This window comes from Urocampus carinirostris, chromosome 4 (genome assembly GCF_059441175.1).
Source record: "Urocampus carinirostris isolate Australia breed hairy pipefish chromosome 4, RoL_Ucar_1.0, whole genome shotgun sequence".
NCBI lineage: Eukaryota > Metazoa > Chordata > Actinopteri > Syngnathiformes > Syngnathidae > Urocampus > Urocampus carinirostris.
In genome coordinates, this window is record NC_142352.1 from 7,809,067 (window position 1) to 7,826,626 (window position 17,560).

The 17,560-nt window shown below is 39.7% G+C and overlaps 1 protein-coding gene across 4 annotated transcripts in view; it reads left to right on the plus strand.

Moving 5' to 3' along the window:
* The window catches only part of tspan4a (tetraspanin 4a), a 344,680-nt gene that overhangs the window by 79,554 nt on the left and 247,566 nt on the right, over positions 1-17,560 (plus strand). The gene's annotated exons all lie outside the window — the stretch shown is intronic.

A 17,560-nucleotide genomic window follows, 5' to 3' on the forward strand; every position in this document is an offset into this window, starting at 1 on the left:
AGAGGAAGAAAGAAATCCAAAGAGAAATCGAAAGACAGACAGAAGGAGAGAAAAGAGAAAATAAATCGTGAAGGGTAGGAAGAGAGAAAGAGAAAAGAGAGACAAAAGGAAAAAAAGAGCAAGAGGTTAAAAGACACAGAGAGAGAAAGAGACAAAGAGCAACAAAGGAAGAGAAAAAGAGAGACGCAGGGAGTGAAAGAGACAGAGACAGAGTGGGAGAAAAGGGGTTGAAAAGAAAAAGAGAGAGAGAGGGAGAGAGTGTGAGAAACAAAAGTAAAAAGATAAAGAAATAAGAGAAAGCGGGAAGGAAAAGGAGAGGGCAGGACAAAGAAAGAAAATGAGAGAGATGGAGAGAGCGTGATAAAAGATAAAAAGGGCCAGACTGGTAGATTAAAGAGAGAGAAAAAGAGAGATAAATGAAAGAAAAAGAGGGATGGAGAAGGAGAGAGGGTGGGACAAATAAAGAAAAAGAGAGAGAGGGAGAGAGTGTGAGAAACCAAAAATCAAAAGTCGTGAGAGAAGGGGAAAAGAAAGGGAGTGGAAGAAATAAATCCAAAAAGAAATAAAAAGACAGAAGGAGAGAAAAGAGAAAAGAAAGCGCGAAGAGTAGGAAGAGAGAAAGAGAAAAGAGAGTAAAGGAAAAAAGGAAGTTAGAGCAAAAGAGGTTCAAAGTCACAGAGAGAGAGAAAGAGACAAAGAGCAACAAAGGAAGAGAAAAAGAGAGACAGACAGTGAAAGAGTGGGAGAAAAGGGGTGGAAAACAAAAAGAGAGAGAGGGAGTGTGAGAAACAAAAGATAAAAAGTCGTGAGAGACGGGGAAAAGAAAGGGAAAGGAAGAAAGAAATCCAAAGACAAATAGAATGACAGAAGGAGAGAAAAGAAAGCGCGAAGGGTAGGAAGAGAGAAAGAAAAAAAAAAAGGAAAAAAGGAAGTTAGAGCAAATGAGGTTAAAAAGACACAGAGCGAGAAAGAGACAAAGAGCAACAAAAGAGGAGAAAAAGAGAGACACAGAGAGTGAAAGAGACAGAGACATAGTGGGAGAAAAGGGGTGGAAAAGAAAGGGAGAGAGAGAGAGAGAGAGAGAGAGAGAGAGAGAGAGAGAGAGAGAGAGAGAGAGAGAGAGAGAGAGAGAGAGAGAGAGAAATGCAAGTACAGTGTCTTTGTGAGAGAGGGGGAAACGAAAGGGAGAGGAAGAAAGAAATCCAAAGAGAAATCGAAAGACAGACAGAAGGAGAGAAAAGATAAAAGAAATCGCGAAGGTTAGGATGAGAGAAAGAGAAAAGAGAGAAAAAGGAAAAAAAGAGCAAGAGGTTAAAAGACACAGAGAGAGAAAGAGACAAAGAGCAACAAAGGAAGAGAAAAAAAGAGACACGGAGAGTGAAAGAGACAGACAGAGTGGGAGAAAAGGGGTGGAAGAAAGAGAGAGAGAAAGAGAGAGAGAGACAGAGAATGGGAGAAAAGAGAGAGAGAGAGAGAGAGAGAGAGAGAGAGAGAAATACAAGTACAGTGTCTTTGTTCGAGGCCCCTGGCTCTGGCAACATCTAGTTGACCTATTTCAACCTGCATCTTGTTTCTCTCTTGCGCTTCTCTGAGTGCGGTCTGGCGGGCCGGATTCAATCCCTTAGCGGGCCCGGTCCGGCCCGCGGGCCGCCTGGTTGACACCTGTGGTCTAAGCACCGGGAATCAGCACTTCACCGCTCTCAATTTGGTCTTCGTCAATGGAACCTTGAGTCATATCGTAAACGCCTCCAAGCGAAACCCACCTCAGAAACCCAACCGATTGTATCGACGGAAATCCATCTTCGCACGCTTGTAAAATCAGGCCTCGGATTTATTGGGCGAAGAGCGCTAACCCAAAAAGACATCTGCCATGAGTTGGAGATACACGCATATATCTAAGAGCGAAGCTCCTGGTAGCTTGTCCCATTACAGATGGAAACCAGATGGAAGCGATGAGATCCATCACCGGACCATCTCGCTTCTAATAGGATAGAGAAAAACGCTTCTTGACACGTCTAATTGACAGGAAGGTTTTACTCACGCCAGACTTTTGCTGAAGTTTAGATTGCAGCATATTTTAAACTGGAACCTGCAGGGTTGGGTAGAGTTACTTCAACTGGATTACTTTCAATGACTTTTGGATTACTCTAATACCAAATATGCTAATAAAAGACAAAAAAATTCCGTGGTGTATGCTGGGATTTATATACCGGCGTTTCATTGGCTAACCAATGTGTCAATCATCCGTTAAATCGATCGCTATTGGCTGAAGTTATTCGGAGCCTCGGATTGGCTAGAGGGCCAAAACAAACCCTGCCATTGGCCGAAAAAGATGTGTCAATCATCCGTTAAATCCATTGCTATTGGCTGAAGTTATTCGGAGCCTCGGATTGGCTAGAGGGCCAAAACAAACCCTGCCATTGGCCGAAAAAGATGTGTCAATAATCATCCGTTAAATCGATTGCTATTGGCTGAAGTTATTCGGAGCCTCGGATAGGCTGGAGGGCCGAAACAAACCCTGCAATTGGCCGAAAAAGATGTGTCAATCATCCGTTAAATCGATCGCTATTGGCTGAACTTATTCGGAGCCTCAGATTGGCTAGAGGGCCAAAACAAACCCTGCCATTGGCCGAAAAAGATGTGTCAATTATCATCCGTTAAATCCATTGCTATTGGCTGAAGTTATTCGGAGCCTCGGATTGGCTAGAGGGCCAAAACAAACCCTGCAATTGGCCGAAAAAGATGTGTCAATCATCCGTTAAATCGATCGCTATTGGCTGAAGTTATTCGGAGCCTCGGATAGGCTAGAGGGCCGAAACAAAGCCTGCAATTGGCCGAAAAAGATGCATTGGTATAGCACGTGGTTGACGGCATACAGAAAGCATTTTTTACTATTCTGTATTTGTAAATATTTGACTCTCCTGGATTTACTCCACTCACGGTTGTAAGAGGACCATGGTTGCACATTATTATTGACTTCGGTGAGCTACTCCGGCTATATATTTTCCCAGTATCTTGTTTTAGAACGATCTTGATGTTGCTGTGATGAGTTGAGTGAATTCAACTCCATTCCAAGTGTTTATTGTCATATGCACAGTAATTGAAATTCATTTTAGACAGGATGGTTTGGACGTAAGATATGATTCTGGGCAGTTTTTCCATTTTCATTCGAGAGCTAACGCTTGGAGTGAGCAATGTTCCCTGTCATTTTCCACGAGTCTGAAAGAGAGTGAGAAAGAGAGAAAGAAATAAAGAAAGATGAAAGCATATAAGAACGAAAGAAAGAATGAAAGAGAGTGAGAATGAACAAGAGAAAGAACAATAGAGAGTGAGAAAGATAGAAATAAAGAGAGAGTGAGAAAGAAAGTAAGAAATAGAGAGAAATAAATAAAAGAAAATGAAAGAGAATGAGAAAGAAAGAATGAGAAAAAAAGAAAGAAAGAATAAGAAAGAAGGAAAGAGAGTGAACAATAACGAGAGAAATAGTGTGAGAAAGAATGAGAGAAAGAGAGTGAAAGAAAGAAAGAAAGAAAGAAAGAGAGTGAGAAATAGAGAAAGAGAGAAAGAAATAAAGAAAGATGAAAGAGAATGAGAACAAAAGAAAGAATGAAAGAGAGATTTAGAAAGAACAAGAGAAAGAACAATAGAGAGTGAGAAATAAATAAATAAAGAGAGAGTGAGAAAGAGAGTAAGAAATAGAGAGAAATAAATAAAAGAAAATGAACAAGAATGAGAAAGAAAGAATGAGAAAGAAAGAAAGAATGAGAAAGAAGGAAAGAGAGTGAAAAATAACGAGAGAAATAGTGTGAGAAAGAATGAGAGAAAGAGAGTGAAAGAAAGAAAGAAAGAAAGAGAGTGAGAAATAGAGAAAGAGACAAAGAAATAAAGAAAGATGAAGGACAATGAGAAAAAAGAAAGAAAGAATTACAAAGAAAGAAATAATGAGAAAGAAGGAAAGACGGTGAGAAAAAAAGAGTGAGAAACAACGAGAGAGAGTGTGTGAAAGAACGAGAGAAAGAGATTGAGAAAGAAAGAAAAAAAGAAAGCGAGTAAGAAAGAGAGTGAGAAAGAAAGAGAGTGAGAAAGAACAAGAGAAAGAGAGTGAGAAAGAAAGAAAAAAAGAAAGCGAGTAAGAAAGAGAGTGAGAAAGAAAGAGAGTGAGAAAGAACAAGAGAAAGAGAGTGAGAAAGAAAGAAAAAAAGAAAGAAAGAATAAGAAAGAAATAATGAGAAAGAAAGAAAGAGAGTGAGAGAGTGAGAAAGAGAGAAAGGGAGTGAAAAAAAATAGAGAAAGAAACAAAGAAAGCTGACAGCGAATGAGAAAGAAAGAAAGAATGACAAAGAAAGAAAATAGAATGAAAGAGGGAAAGAAATAAAGAATGAAAGAGAGTAAGAAAGAGAGTGAGAAAGAGAGTGAGAAAGAGAGAAAGAAATAAAGAAAGATGAAAGAGAATGAGAACGAAAGAAAGAATGAAAGAGAGTGAGAAAGAACAAGAGAAAGAACAATAGAGAGTGAGAAAGAAAGAAAGAAAGAAAGAGAGTGAGAAATAGAGAAAGAGACAAAGAAAAAAGAAAGATGAAAGAGAATGAGAAAAAAAGAAAGAAAGAATTACAAAGAAAGAAATAATGAGAAAGAAGGAAAGACGGTGAGAAAAAAAGAGTGAGAAACAACGAGAGAGAGTGTGTGTGAAAGAACGAGAGAAAGAGATTGAGAAAGAAAGAAAAAAAGAAAGAGAGTAAGAAAGAGAGTGAGAAAGAGAGTGAGAAAGAACAAGAGAAAGAGAGTGAGAAAGAAAGAATAAGAAAGAAAGAAAGAGAATGAGAAAGAAAGAAAGAGAGTGAGAAAGAGTGAGAAAGAAAGAAAGGGAGTGAAAAATAAAGAAATAGAGAAAGAAACAAAGAAAGCTAAAAGTTGCGAGCGAAAAAGAACATAGAAACTAAGGAATGGTTGGCATTTCTTGAATCCCAAGACTTTAACCTTCCGAATGATGGAACGATGCATTTGAGTGACATCGTACGGACACCGCATCCGCACGTGTCTACGACACGTATTTGCTTCTTTGCAAGCTTTGGGAATGTTAAGGGGGTAATCAGTTGGACTGAACCATTTGACTGTTTTGTCCACGTTCCCATTGTAGCGCCTTATAATCCGGTGCGCCTTATCTATGGAAGATATAGGACCAAAAACTATTTTTTGGGGGTGCGCCCTATAACCCGGTGCCCCTATAGTGCGGAAAATACGGTACTTTCAATCCGCAGTGTCGGGATTCCGTCCTCACTCGGGATCCGGCCCTTAAGGTATCTCCACCAATTGGATCTCCGGGATAACTGCGGTTTTGACAGTCTTGGGAGTCTGGGATTGCCATCCTTCAGCAGTTTTCAATTGAAATTCACTTCAGACAGGATAGTTTGGACGTAATATAGGATTCTGGACAGCTTTTTTCATTTTCATTCAAGAGCTTGAAACAACAGTGAGCAACGGCAATCCCAAGTGTGGCAACGAAGTCATTATCAAACAGGTCCGAAACTTGACATCGAGTTACATTTTGCTGAGTTTCCGGAAAATGCGAAATGATTTTTCTCTTTTGAATGAATTGACTCATGTACGAGTTTTCAATGCGGCTTATATACAGGTGCGGCTTGTGCAAGTACAAAATCGGTTTTCCTCTTAAAATGTGGTGGGTGCGGCTTATAATCAGGTGCGCTCTATAGTCCGGAAATTACGGTAGCTCTTTGTTGATGGGTACATCGAGCTGGGAGATACATTTAAGAGTAGAGTAATCCATTGCCACTTCACTGGGTATGGAAATGAATTGTCATTGATATCAACGTATCGCGCATTGTGTTCTGAACAGACTGCACATAGTAAATGCTATCAGAAAAGGGGGAGGTTGCACTGTGTCTGTGTCGGGTGGGCACAACTCTGATGTACAATGTTCCCTGTCATTTTCCTCACGGGTCTGAGCGTTCACACAAAGTCGGTGAGCAACGCTTGAAACAACAGTGAGCAACAGCATCCCCAAGTGTGGCAAGATAATTCATTATCAAACATGTCCAAAATTTTGACATCAAGTTACATGATTTTTCTCTTTTGAATGAATTGACTCATGTACGATTGCAAAGGTTGCAGGCCTACAAACGTCGTTTGTTTTTACGATTCTTTCACAAGATATCCATTTCTTTTTATTTATAGGAAGGGAGAACTCATCTGCGTTGACCATCAAAACTTTTATTTAGCAAAATAAAAGTCGTCCAAAACTCCGGGACAAAACAGAACAAAAACAGGCTTTTACTCAAAACGTGAAAATACAGGTTTCCTCCGAATCAAACAAAACAGGACAGAGCAAAACAGAACGGAAAATGCAGACGGAAAATGCAATGAACCAGCACCCGCAATACCCACAACCCACCCTTAAGTAGCACACACGCAAATTAGCTGATTTACTACAGCCGGTGCCCAAGGGGCGGGGCCAGCCGGTCGCCACGGCGACCATGCTGGACACGACATTCACTTGATATAATGGGAAATGATTTGAATGCAACACAAAGTTTTTTTTCTCCTTTTTTTTTAATTCCTTTAAAAAAATCTCATTGTGTTTATTTTTTCTTAGCTGTTACTTTTTTCTTTTTGTTCTCTACTTACTTTTTTTTCCTTTGTTTCTTTCTTTTCTTTTTTTCTGGCTTTTTTTTTCTCTGAATTTTTCCTTCTTTTTTCTCTTCCTTTTGTTTCGTTTTTTTCTCAGCTTTTCACTACTTCTTCATCTTGGGATTTTTTTCCTTTTTGTTCTATTTTCCCTCTTCTTTTAAGTCATTTTTTGCACAATTTTACATAATATTTGGTCGTGTAGGGATGAAAGAAGCAAAAACAACTTGAAGAGCCGTTTAGGACCCGAAAGAGTCGGTTCCTTTTAGTGAGCCGAGCCGAAGAAGCCGGTTCTCGACAAACTCTACTAACTTTACTCAACTTCGTTCTATTTGAACACTAGATGGCACTGTCTGATCTAGAATGAGGGAAAACCAGGGCCAAACGAGCACAGCGTTGCAGCAAGATGTCAGACAAACCTCTAGGTAGGGATTACAAATTTCTCCATCCATCAAAACGAACATTTCTAGGATATTTTGCGTTTTGAAACTTTTTTTTTTTTACTAAATGAAAGTTTTTGGCACCACGAGGAGGCCCTAAATATGACACACTGTCCCTTTAACCACTATGCCCTGTCCGCCTCCTTTTGTGGGTCACCTAAAAATCTCATTGTGTTTATTTTTTCCGAGCTGTTCCTTTTTTTTTGTTGTTCTCTATTTACTTTTTTTTCCCTTGTTTCTTTCTTTTCTTTTTTTTCTGGCTTTTTTTCTGAATTTTTCCTTTTTTTTCCTCTTCCTTTTGTTTTTTTTTTTTCTCAACTTTTCACTACTTTTTCATCTAGGGATTTTTTTCCTTTTTGTTCTATTTCCCCCCTTCTTTTAAGTCATTTTTTGCATATTTTTACATCATATTTGGTTATGTTGGGATTAAAGAAGCAAAAACAACTTCGAAGAGCCGTTTAGGACCCGAAAGATTCGGTTCCTTTTAGTGAGCCGAGCCGAAGAAGCCGGTTCTCAACAAACTCTACTAACTTCACTCAACTTCGTTCTACTTCGACTCGACTTCAAAATACCGCATTTAGGACACAACGTCTTTGACCTAATTGGCTTCTTAATTAGCAATTTCGAGCCCTGATTTTTGTGCGCCGGCTAGATTTTCTCGTGCGCCGAGAATGTGCTTAGAGGGAACACATGTGGTGAGTGCCCTTTACCATCCGAGATGACATTTCTGCTAGTTTGAGACAGACGTTAAAAATGATCGCCCCCCTTTGGTGGGTGGTGTGTTTGATTTGCTCATTAGCGATCGTCAGACCTTCGGCAAAGGCCAAGCTAAAAAATGAAAAGTCGGAGAAGTTATTTTGTCCAATGTCTCATTCGTTCTTTTTGTTTTTAATGTCTAAAAGCTTTAATTAACCCCACCCAGGTATCATGATTACTGATGTGAATCACCTGTGCCGCCAACTGCCTCCGACTCTGATTGGCTCCCTGTCCCTATTGAAACCCACTCCTGTCTGTCGCCTATTGTCAGTCCGTCTGGGAACCTCAGCGTACTCTAGGCAAGCTTTTTCGACCCTGACTCCCACCTGTTTTTGCTCCCGTCTGTTTCCAGGCTTCAACCCGTTTTTTTTTAAATCCTGACCACGTCTACTCTCCTCTCCTGGCTTTTGACTCGTTTCTGATCCTGACCACGTTTTTTGCTCTCCTGACCCGTTTTTTCCGTTCCCGACACCGCCATCGCTCGCCACGGAAGTCCCGCTTCCGCGTTCAGAGCGACCTGCTTCCCGCGTCCAGCGATCACCGGATGGTGGGTGCAACCCTTCCTGTCTTCCAATAAAACTGGGAGAAGGAAAGTGAGAGAGAAAGAAAGAGGAGAAAAAGAGCGAGGAAGAAACAAGCGTGAGAGTGCAAAAGAGAGAGACCAACAGAAAAGAAAAAGAAAGAGAAATAAAGAGAAGGAGAGTCAAAGGTAAAAGTGAGAAAGAGAAAAAGAGACAGACAGACAAAGAGAGAGGGAAAGACAAAATAGAGAGAAAAATGGAAAAACAGACAGAGAGAGAGAGTGAGAGAGAAAAAAAAAGTTAGAAATAAAGAAAGAAAGAGAGTAAAAAGAAAAAAAAGAAAGTAAAAAGAAAGAAAGAAAGAAAGGAGGAAAGAGAGTGAGAAAGAAAAAGTGACAAAGAGCAAGAGAAAGAGTGTGAGAAAGAAAAAAAGAAAGAAAGAAAGAAAGAGTGAGCACGTAACGCAAGTGGGTCCTGTCTCCGTTCTGGTCCTGACACCCAGGCATTAATGTAGAGAATGGTGCTGGGTGAGAGAGAATTGCGGAAGCACAAATTCACACCGTGGCGTTTGCAATCATTTATATCACAGGTGTCAAGCAGGCGGCCCGCGGGCCAGATAAGGCCCACCAACGGTTTAAACAGTGAGAGAAGCGCAAGAGGAAAATGAGCCGTAGTTTGAAATATTTCCACCGGATGTCACCAAAGCCAGTTAACACTTGCAAAACAATTGTATTTCTCCATTTCTCTCTGACTCACTTCTTCTTTATTTATCTCTCCCTCTTTTTCTTTCTCCTGTTCACTCTCTCTTTCTCTCTCTTTTTCTCTCATTCTCTCTCATTTTCTTTCTTTTTCTCTGTCTTGCTCTCTTTCTATTTTCTCCCTCTAATTTACACTTTAACTATCTTTCTTTCTGTTTTTCTTTCTTTCTCACCCCCTTTCCCCTTTTCAATCTCTCTCTCTCTCTCTCTCTCTCACCTCACTTTGTCTCTTTTTCACCTGCTGACTCTTTTTCTTTCTGTCGTTTCACTTCTCTTATTCTTTTCCTCTTTCTCTTTTTCACTCTCTTTTTCTCTCTATATTCATTTCCCCCTTCTTTTCCATTCACATCTCTATTCTGCTCTCTCTTTTTCTCTCACTGTTACTCTGTCTCCCTTGTTCTCCCTATCTGTTTATCACTCTCTCTTTCTCTCTCTTTTCTCTATTTCTCTCTCACTCTCTCACTCTTTCTTTTTCTCCCTGTCTTGCTCTCTTTCTATTTTCTCTCTGTAATTTACACTTGAATTCTCTTTCTTTCTTTCTATTTTTCTTTCTTTCTCACCCTCTTTCGACCCCCCTCTCTCTCTCTCTCACCTCACTTTGTCTCTTTTTCTCCTGCTGACTCTTTTTCTTTCTGTCTTTTCACTTCTTTTATTCTTTTTATCTTTCTCTTTTTTCACTTTCTTTTTCTCTCTATATTCATTTCCCCCTTCTCCATTATATCTCTATTCTGCTCTCTCTTTTTCTCTCACTGTTACTCTGTCTCTATTGTTCTCCCTATCCGTTTATCACTCTCTCTTTCCCTCCCTCTCTTTTTCTCCCTCTCTTTCTCTTAGACTTACGAGATTTATATCATGAGAAATCTAAAATGTACTTTGACTAGCTTAGCATTTCTATACATTTAAATATATTATTATATCTTATTAATAATGCAAGTTCATGAGACTCTCTCTAATGCTCCCTCTATCTGTTCTTCTCCCTCTCTCTCTCTTTCTTTTTCTTTAATCTACTAGTCCGGCCCGAGTGAATTTTTTTCCACTATCCGGCAGAGAACCTAAAGCGAGTTTGACACCGCTGATCTAGGGAGTGTGAGAAAGAACGAGAGTGAGAAAGAAAGAAAAAGAAAGAAAGAAAGCAAGAAAGAGAGCGAAAGAAAGAAAGAGAGTGAGAAAGAAAGAAAGAGAGTGAGAAAGAGAGAAAGAGAGTGAGAAAGAGAGAAAGAAAAAAAGAGAGTGAAAAAGAAAGATAGAGAGAAAGAAATAAAGAAAGATGAAAGAGAATGAGAACGAAAGAAAGAATGAAAGAGCGTGAGAAACAACAAGAGAAAGAACAATAGAGAGTGAGAAAGAAAGAAAGAAAGAGAGTGAGAAAGAGAGAAAAAGAGAGAGTGAGAAAGAGAGAGAGTAAGAAATAGAGAGAAATAAATAAAAGAAAATAAAAGAGAATGAGAAAGAAAGAAAGAAAGAATGAGAAAGAAGGAAAGAGAGTGAGAAAGAGAGAGAAAGAGAGAAAGAACAAGTGAGAAAGAGAGAAAGAGAGTGAAAAAGAAAGAAAGAGAGAAATAAATAAAGAAAGATGAAAGAGAATGAGAACAAAAGAAAAAATGAAAGAGAGTGAGAAAGAACAAAAGAAAGAACAATAGAGAGTGAGAAAGAAAGAAAGAGAGTCAGAAAGAGAGAGAAATAAATAAAAGAAAATGAAAGAGAATGAGAAAGAAAGAAAGAAAGAAAGAAAGAAAGAAAGAATGAGAAAGAAGGAAAGAGAGTGAAAAATAACGAGATAAATAGTGTGAGAAAGAATGAGAGGAAGAGAGTGAAAGAAAGAAAGAAAGAAAGAAAGTGAGAAATAGAGAGAGACAAAGAAATAAAGAAAGATGAAGGAGAATGAGAAAGAAAGAAAGAAATAATTTCAAAGAAAGAAATAAAATGAGAAAGAAGGAAAGACGGTGAGAAAGAAAGAGAATGAGAAACAACGAGAGAGAGTGTGTGAAAGAACGAGAGAAAGAGATTGAGAAAGAAAGAAAAAAAGAAAGAAAGAGAATGAGAAAGAAAGAAAGAGAGTGAGAAAGAGTGAGAAAGAAAGGGAGTGAAAAATAAAGAAATAGAGAAAGAAACAAAGAAAGCTGAAAGAGAATGAGAAAGAAAGAAAGAATGACAAAGAAAGAAAAAAGAATGAAAGAGGGAAAGAAACAAAGTAAGAAAGAGAGTAAGGAGGAATGAGAGAAAGAGAGTGAAAAAGAAAGATAAAAGAAAGAAAGAAAGAGAATGAGAAAGAAAAAAGAGAGTGAGAAAGAGAGAAAGAGTGAGAAAGAAAGAAATAGAGAAAGAAATAAAGAAAGATGAAAAAGAATGAGAAAGAAAGAAAGAATGAGAAAGAAAGAAAAAAAGAATGAAGGAGGCAAAGAAAGAAAGAATGAAAGAGAGTAAGAAAGAGAGTGAGAAAGAATGGGAGAAAGAGAGTGAGAAAGAAAGAAAGAGTGAGAAAGAGAGAAAGAGAGTGAGAAAGAAAGAAATAGAGAAAGAAATAAAGAAAGATGAAAAGGAATGAAGAAGAAAGAGAATGAGAAAGAAAGAAAGAAAGAAGGAGAAAGAAAGATAGAAAGGTGAAAAAGAATGAGAAAGAAAGAAAGAATGAGAAAGAAAGAATGATTGAAAAGGAAAAAAAGAAAGAAAGAGAAAGAAATAAAGAATGAGAAGGAAAGAATAAAAGAATGAAGGAGAGAAACAAAGAAAGAATGAAAGAGAGTAAGAAAGAGAGTGAGAAAGAATGAGAGAAAGAGAGTGAAAAAGATAGAAAGAAAGAAAAAGAAAAAAGAATGAGAAGGAAAGAAAACCAACAAACAAACAAGAAAAATACAGGTACTATTGTTTTTTTCTGGCTTTGGCAACATCAAATTGACATATTGCGCCCTTCTCAGCATTGCCTCTTGGGCCGTATTCAATCTTCTGGCAGGCCTTGTTCCGGCCTGCGGGCCGCATGTTTAACGCCCCTGCCCTAGAGCTTGAACAATTCAATTCGTCCATCCATGGTCATTAAGAAAACACATTGTCGTATATCCCCCTCCTTTTGATTCTTATTCAGTACCGATGTAGTGCATTAAGTAATCCATTCCTTTTTTACGTCCATGCTTTCCAAGTACCGTAAATTCCAGACTATAAGCCGCTACTTTTTTCCCAAACTTTCAACCCTGCGGCTTATTCAGTGATGCGGCCAATTTATGTCATTTTTCGAGGACGGTTTACCGTGATTTTTACAAGTACGGTATGTTTTTTTAACAGACCCGTTTACCGTGTTGCGAGCGTGTTTCTAGTAGCGTTTTGCTACCCATCACAGGCACGGTTTGGGATGAAAGTTATATTATTATTATAAAAGCTTTGAAAACTCTCTCGGTGTACCGTCTTTGTAAATATGTGTAACCGTGTATAATATGTATTTGCAACTGTATATTTTTGTCATGTATTTATTTGAGACACTTATTCTGATATGTTTTGCACGGGCGAATTAAAAAGAAGGGGCGAAACAAACGTGGGGGTGACGGGAAGTGGGGTAAAGGTGAGACGTGTTTGTGGATATATATTTTTCCCACCCTTACCTTTGGAAATACACACTTTTTTTTCCTTGGATTACTTTCAACGGGAACCGGACTCTGCAGGTCTGCATCAAACCTTAAGTACCGGTATCATTTTCCGTTCATTTTGCCGGCTGTGATTTTTGGACTGTGGACTTTAATGAAGGACATTCAGTTTCAATCGCGGGACTTAAAGTCGGGTTTGGGTTAATTTTGTGTTTGTGTTACATTTTTTTTAATGTAGGCGCATGCGGCTTATATACAAGTGCGGCTTGTGTACGTACAAAATCGGTTTTCCTCTTAAAATGTGGCGGGTGCGGCTTATAATCAGTCCGGAATTTACGGTATTACCTTTCTTGTTATTCCTTGCGTTCACACAATCACTTTTTGTCAATGACAATTATTTGGAACTAAACATAATTTATTCATTTCATTTAGACCCCCCCCCCCCACTCAATTAGCCGTTTTTCTTTTCTACCATATCTCAAAAATGAGCAACAGACTGAATTGATTTGCATGGAAATTAGCGGTTCAGTTTTCGATAAATGGAAATCCTACACGTGCTCTGTTTTGTGAGATGCATTCAAGAATTAATTATGAATACAATTTCACTTTTATCGGTTTGGTCACGCTAACCTGAAGCTGTGTAAACCGAACGACCCTGTTTGAACTGTCCAGCACGGCGGAGCAGTGGTCAGCGCGTGTGCGGCACAGTTCTAAGGTCTTGGGAACCTCCTGTGTGGGTTCAAATCCAGCTATCAGACTTCCTGTGCGGAGTTTGCATGTTCTCCCCGTGCTTGCGTGGGTTTCCTCCGGGTACTCCGGCATTTCAGGTGGATTGGTCGGTCCAAATTGTCCGTAGGTGTGAATGATGGAGTGAGTTGTCTGTCCCTGTGTGCCCTGCGATTGGCTGGCAACCAATTCAGGGTGTCCCCTGCCCACTGCCCGATGATTGCTGGGATGGGCTCCAGCACCCCCGCGACCCTACTGAGGATAAGCGGCGCAGCTAATGAGATGAGAGAATGGCCTGACTTAATGATTGACATTGATGGTCCAAGATGTTCCCTCTAATTATCGGTGTGCTGTCTGCTGCTGAACACAATGCACCGTATGTTGATATCAATGACACCCGCAAAGCATCGAAACCGCAAAAAGCAACGCGCGATAAAATGAGGGATTACCGCATTTTTTAAAAGTACCTTCAAGATTGCAACACCGGCGCTAATAAATCCAGCTACCAGACTTCCTGTGCGGAGTTTGCATGTTCTCCCCGTGCTTGTGTGGGTTTCCTCCGGGCACTCCGGCATTTCAGGTGGATCGGTCGGTCCAAATTGTCCCTAGGTGTGAATGATGGAGCGAGTTGTCTGTCCCTGTGTGCCCTGCGATTGGCTGGCAACCAATTCAGGGTGTCCCCTGCCCACTGCCCGATGATTGCTGGGATGGGCTCCAGCACCCCCGCGACCCTACTGAGGATAAGCGGTGCAGCTAATGAGATGAGATAATGGCCTGACTTAATGATTGACATTGATGGTCCAAGATGTTCCCTCTAATTATCTGTGTGCTGTCTGCTGCTGAACACAATGCACCGTATGTTGATGTCAATGACACCCGCAAAGCATCGAAACCGCAAAAAGCAACGCGCGATAAAATGAGGGATTACCGCACTTTTTAAAAGTACCTTCAAGATTGCAACACCGGCGCTAATAAATATAAGACCATCTGCCAAAAGCAAATCCAAACGTCAGCGGCGAGAGTCAGCTGTATGCAGGGTTTGAGATAAGGACACACAGAGACACACTTTGAGGGACATGCTTGAACTAGAAGTTCTGCATAACACACATATATGCAGTATTTGCCCCATGCCTGATTTATGTGGTTTTCTGCATATTCACTTAGTTTTCAGATCACCTAACCAATTTTCCATCCATCCTTCCATTATCTGCATCGCTTATCCTCAGTAGAACATACCTCCACGACTCCATGTCCTTACAAACTGTCGTATTTTCCCTTCCAAAATACAAAAAAATCTTACACCTTTTTTTCCCCCAAATGTGTTTTATTCAAGTACCGTATTTTCCGCACTATAAGGCGCACCGGGTTATAGGGCGCACCCCGAAAAAACAGTTTTTGGTCCTATTTTTGACATACATAAGACGCACCGGATTAGAAGGCGCTACAATGGGAACGTCGACAAAACAGTCAGATGGTTCAGTCCAACTGATTACCCCCTTAACATTCCCAAAGCTTGCAAAGAAGCAAATACGTGTCGAGAACACGTGCGGATGCGGTGTCACTCAAATGCATCGTTCCATCATTCGGAAGGTTAAAGTCTTGGGATTCAAGAAATGCCAACCATTCCTTAGTTTCTATTTTCTTTTTCGCTCGCAACTTTACTGTGCATATGACAATAAACACTTGAATTGAGTTGAATTTAAAAATAGACACTCCATTCCATCCATTATCTGCACCGCTTATCACAGAAACATCGAGTTCAGTCTGAAACAAGATACAGGGATAATATAAAACCCGGAGTAGCTCACCGAAGTCGTTGTGTTCATAATAATGTGCAGCCAATGTCCTCTTATATCCGTGAGTGTAGTAAATCCAGGAGAATAAAATATTTACAAATACAGAATAGTAAAAAATGCTTTCTGTATGCCGTCAACCACGTGCTATACACATTCATCTTTTTCGGCCAATTGCAGGCTTTGTTTTGCCGTTCAAGCCAATGCCAGCCTGTAAATGATAAAAAGGATCCGCCCCCTGACCTCCGAATAACTTTAGCCAATAGTGATCGATTCAACTGATGATTGACATATCTTTTTCGGCCAATTGCAGGCTTTGTTTCGCCCCTTTAGCCTATGCGAGCCTGTAAATGATAAAAAGGATCCGCCCCTTGACCTCCGAATAACTTTAGCCAATAGTGATCGATTCAAATGATGATTGACACATTGGTTAGCCAATGAAACGCCGGTAAATAAATCCCAGCATACACCGCGGACTACTTGGCGTTCGGGGGAAAATCTAGTCGGCGGCTGCTTTGCATTAGTTGCAAGACTTTGCGACTTAATATTGATCCATATATAAGGCGCACTGTATTATAAGGCGCATGGTCAGCTTTTGAAAAAAATAAAGGCTTTTAGGTGCGCCTTATAGTGCGGAAAATACGGTAATTTAACATGTTATATTGTACATGTGTTTCGTTATATCATATATATTGTTAATCAACATTTTGTTGTGAGATACTGAGTTGCTCGACATGAATGTGGTGTATTATAAAAAAATTCAAAAATGAAGTCGCTTGGACGTTCACTGTAGAAGGAAAATATACATGCAAATATAATGAAGTTGAATTTTCTTATTCAAATTATTAAATCATTTTCTGCATTCAATTATTGTTGGTAATATACTGATGAAAGAGATAACCTCCTTTCATACTTCCTTTTTTTCTTAACTTATTTATACAACAATATAATGTATTAAAGAAATGAGCCATTTGAGAGCCGGCTCTCGAGAGACGGCTCTCTTTAATGAGTTGCATGGGAGGAGCCGGGATACCATCTTGCGGAAAGACGTGGGCCGAAAGAAGAAAGGCAGGAGGACATCAGAGGATGCATGACAAATTCGAGCGACACTAATCCGGCTAATTCGGCCATATTCGATGCAGTTAAATTGTTTAAGAAATTAAATCTGCCCCCGTGTGGAAATGCCGGACTCTTGTTCATCTTTTCCATCAAGAAACGAGCGAGCATTCAGGGTTGGGTAGGGTTACTTTAACTGGATTACTTTCAATTACTTTTGGATTACTCCAATACCAAATATGCTAATAAAATACAAAAGAAACTAAATATGAACAACACGTGGTAAGCTTTCTCTCCTGGCTTTGATCTCTTTGATCTCCAGCAAAACGAATATCAAATGCGACAGAAACAAATTGAAAAAAACATCATTTTTGCCGTTCCACGTGTTCCGTTACTCCCCAAGCCTGCACAAAATTTAGTCATTTTATTCACATTCAGTTTCTTTTGTCTTATATTGTTGAAGATAAGAGCAATTTGTTGAATCGTCTCATACGTGTTCAAAGAAATGCAGGAATCAAAATGACGTAAGAGGGAGTTCTTTTTTATTGATACACAATTTCAGCAAGAGACTCAGCGAATCAAAGATATGCGTGTGTCTTTATAGTTTTCAACATAGCACGTGTACCCGGTTTGGCCCCGTCCCTTTTCACGCCTGAAGGCGTACACACCCAGGGTTCCGTCCTTATTTGGAAGTGTTTTTAAGTTTATGCCAGTTTATGTCACCTTGCCCTTTGCCGTTATCAGTCGTCCTCCCTTAAGGAGGATTGTTTACACTAATTCGTCCGCCGAGACCTTCCCGAGATGTAAACAACATTTCTCCCAACTGTAAGCAAGTCTTTCTAAATTTCTTTCTAAATGTATGCAAATCTATTCTACAAATGCAAGTTTATTTTCTACAACAATATTAGCGTATTGGAGTAATCCAAAAGTCATTGAAAGTAATCAAGTTAAAGTAACCCTACCCTATTTTCATATTTAATTCCTAACATAACTCACTCAATTTTCACTGTTTCTCTTCTGCTACAAAATGATGCCCTGCTATTTTAGTAGGCTGCAGAAATAGTCTTTCCTCCCGACAAGGACAAAAAAACAAATCCATCCGCTTATTGGTGGGAGGATTTTCTGGAGCACCTCGTACGATACAGAACGAAAGCAAGGAAGCCATCTAAGGCGTGTATTTTAATGCCCAACAACAGCAAAATGACACAACCAGATGGCTTTGGAAAGAAGACTGGGCATAGAGTGATGGGCAATGGGGAACAGACACTAACTACCAGAGAGAATTCTGGATGCCCA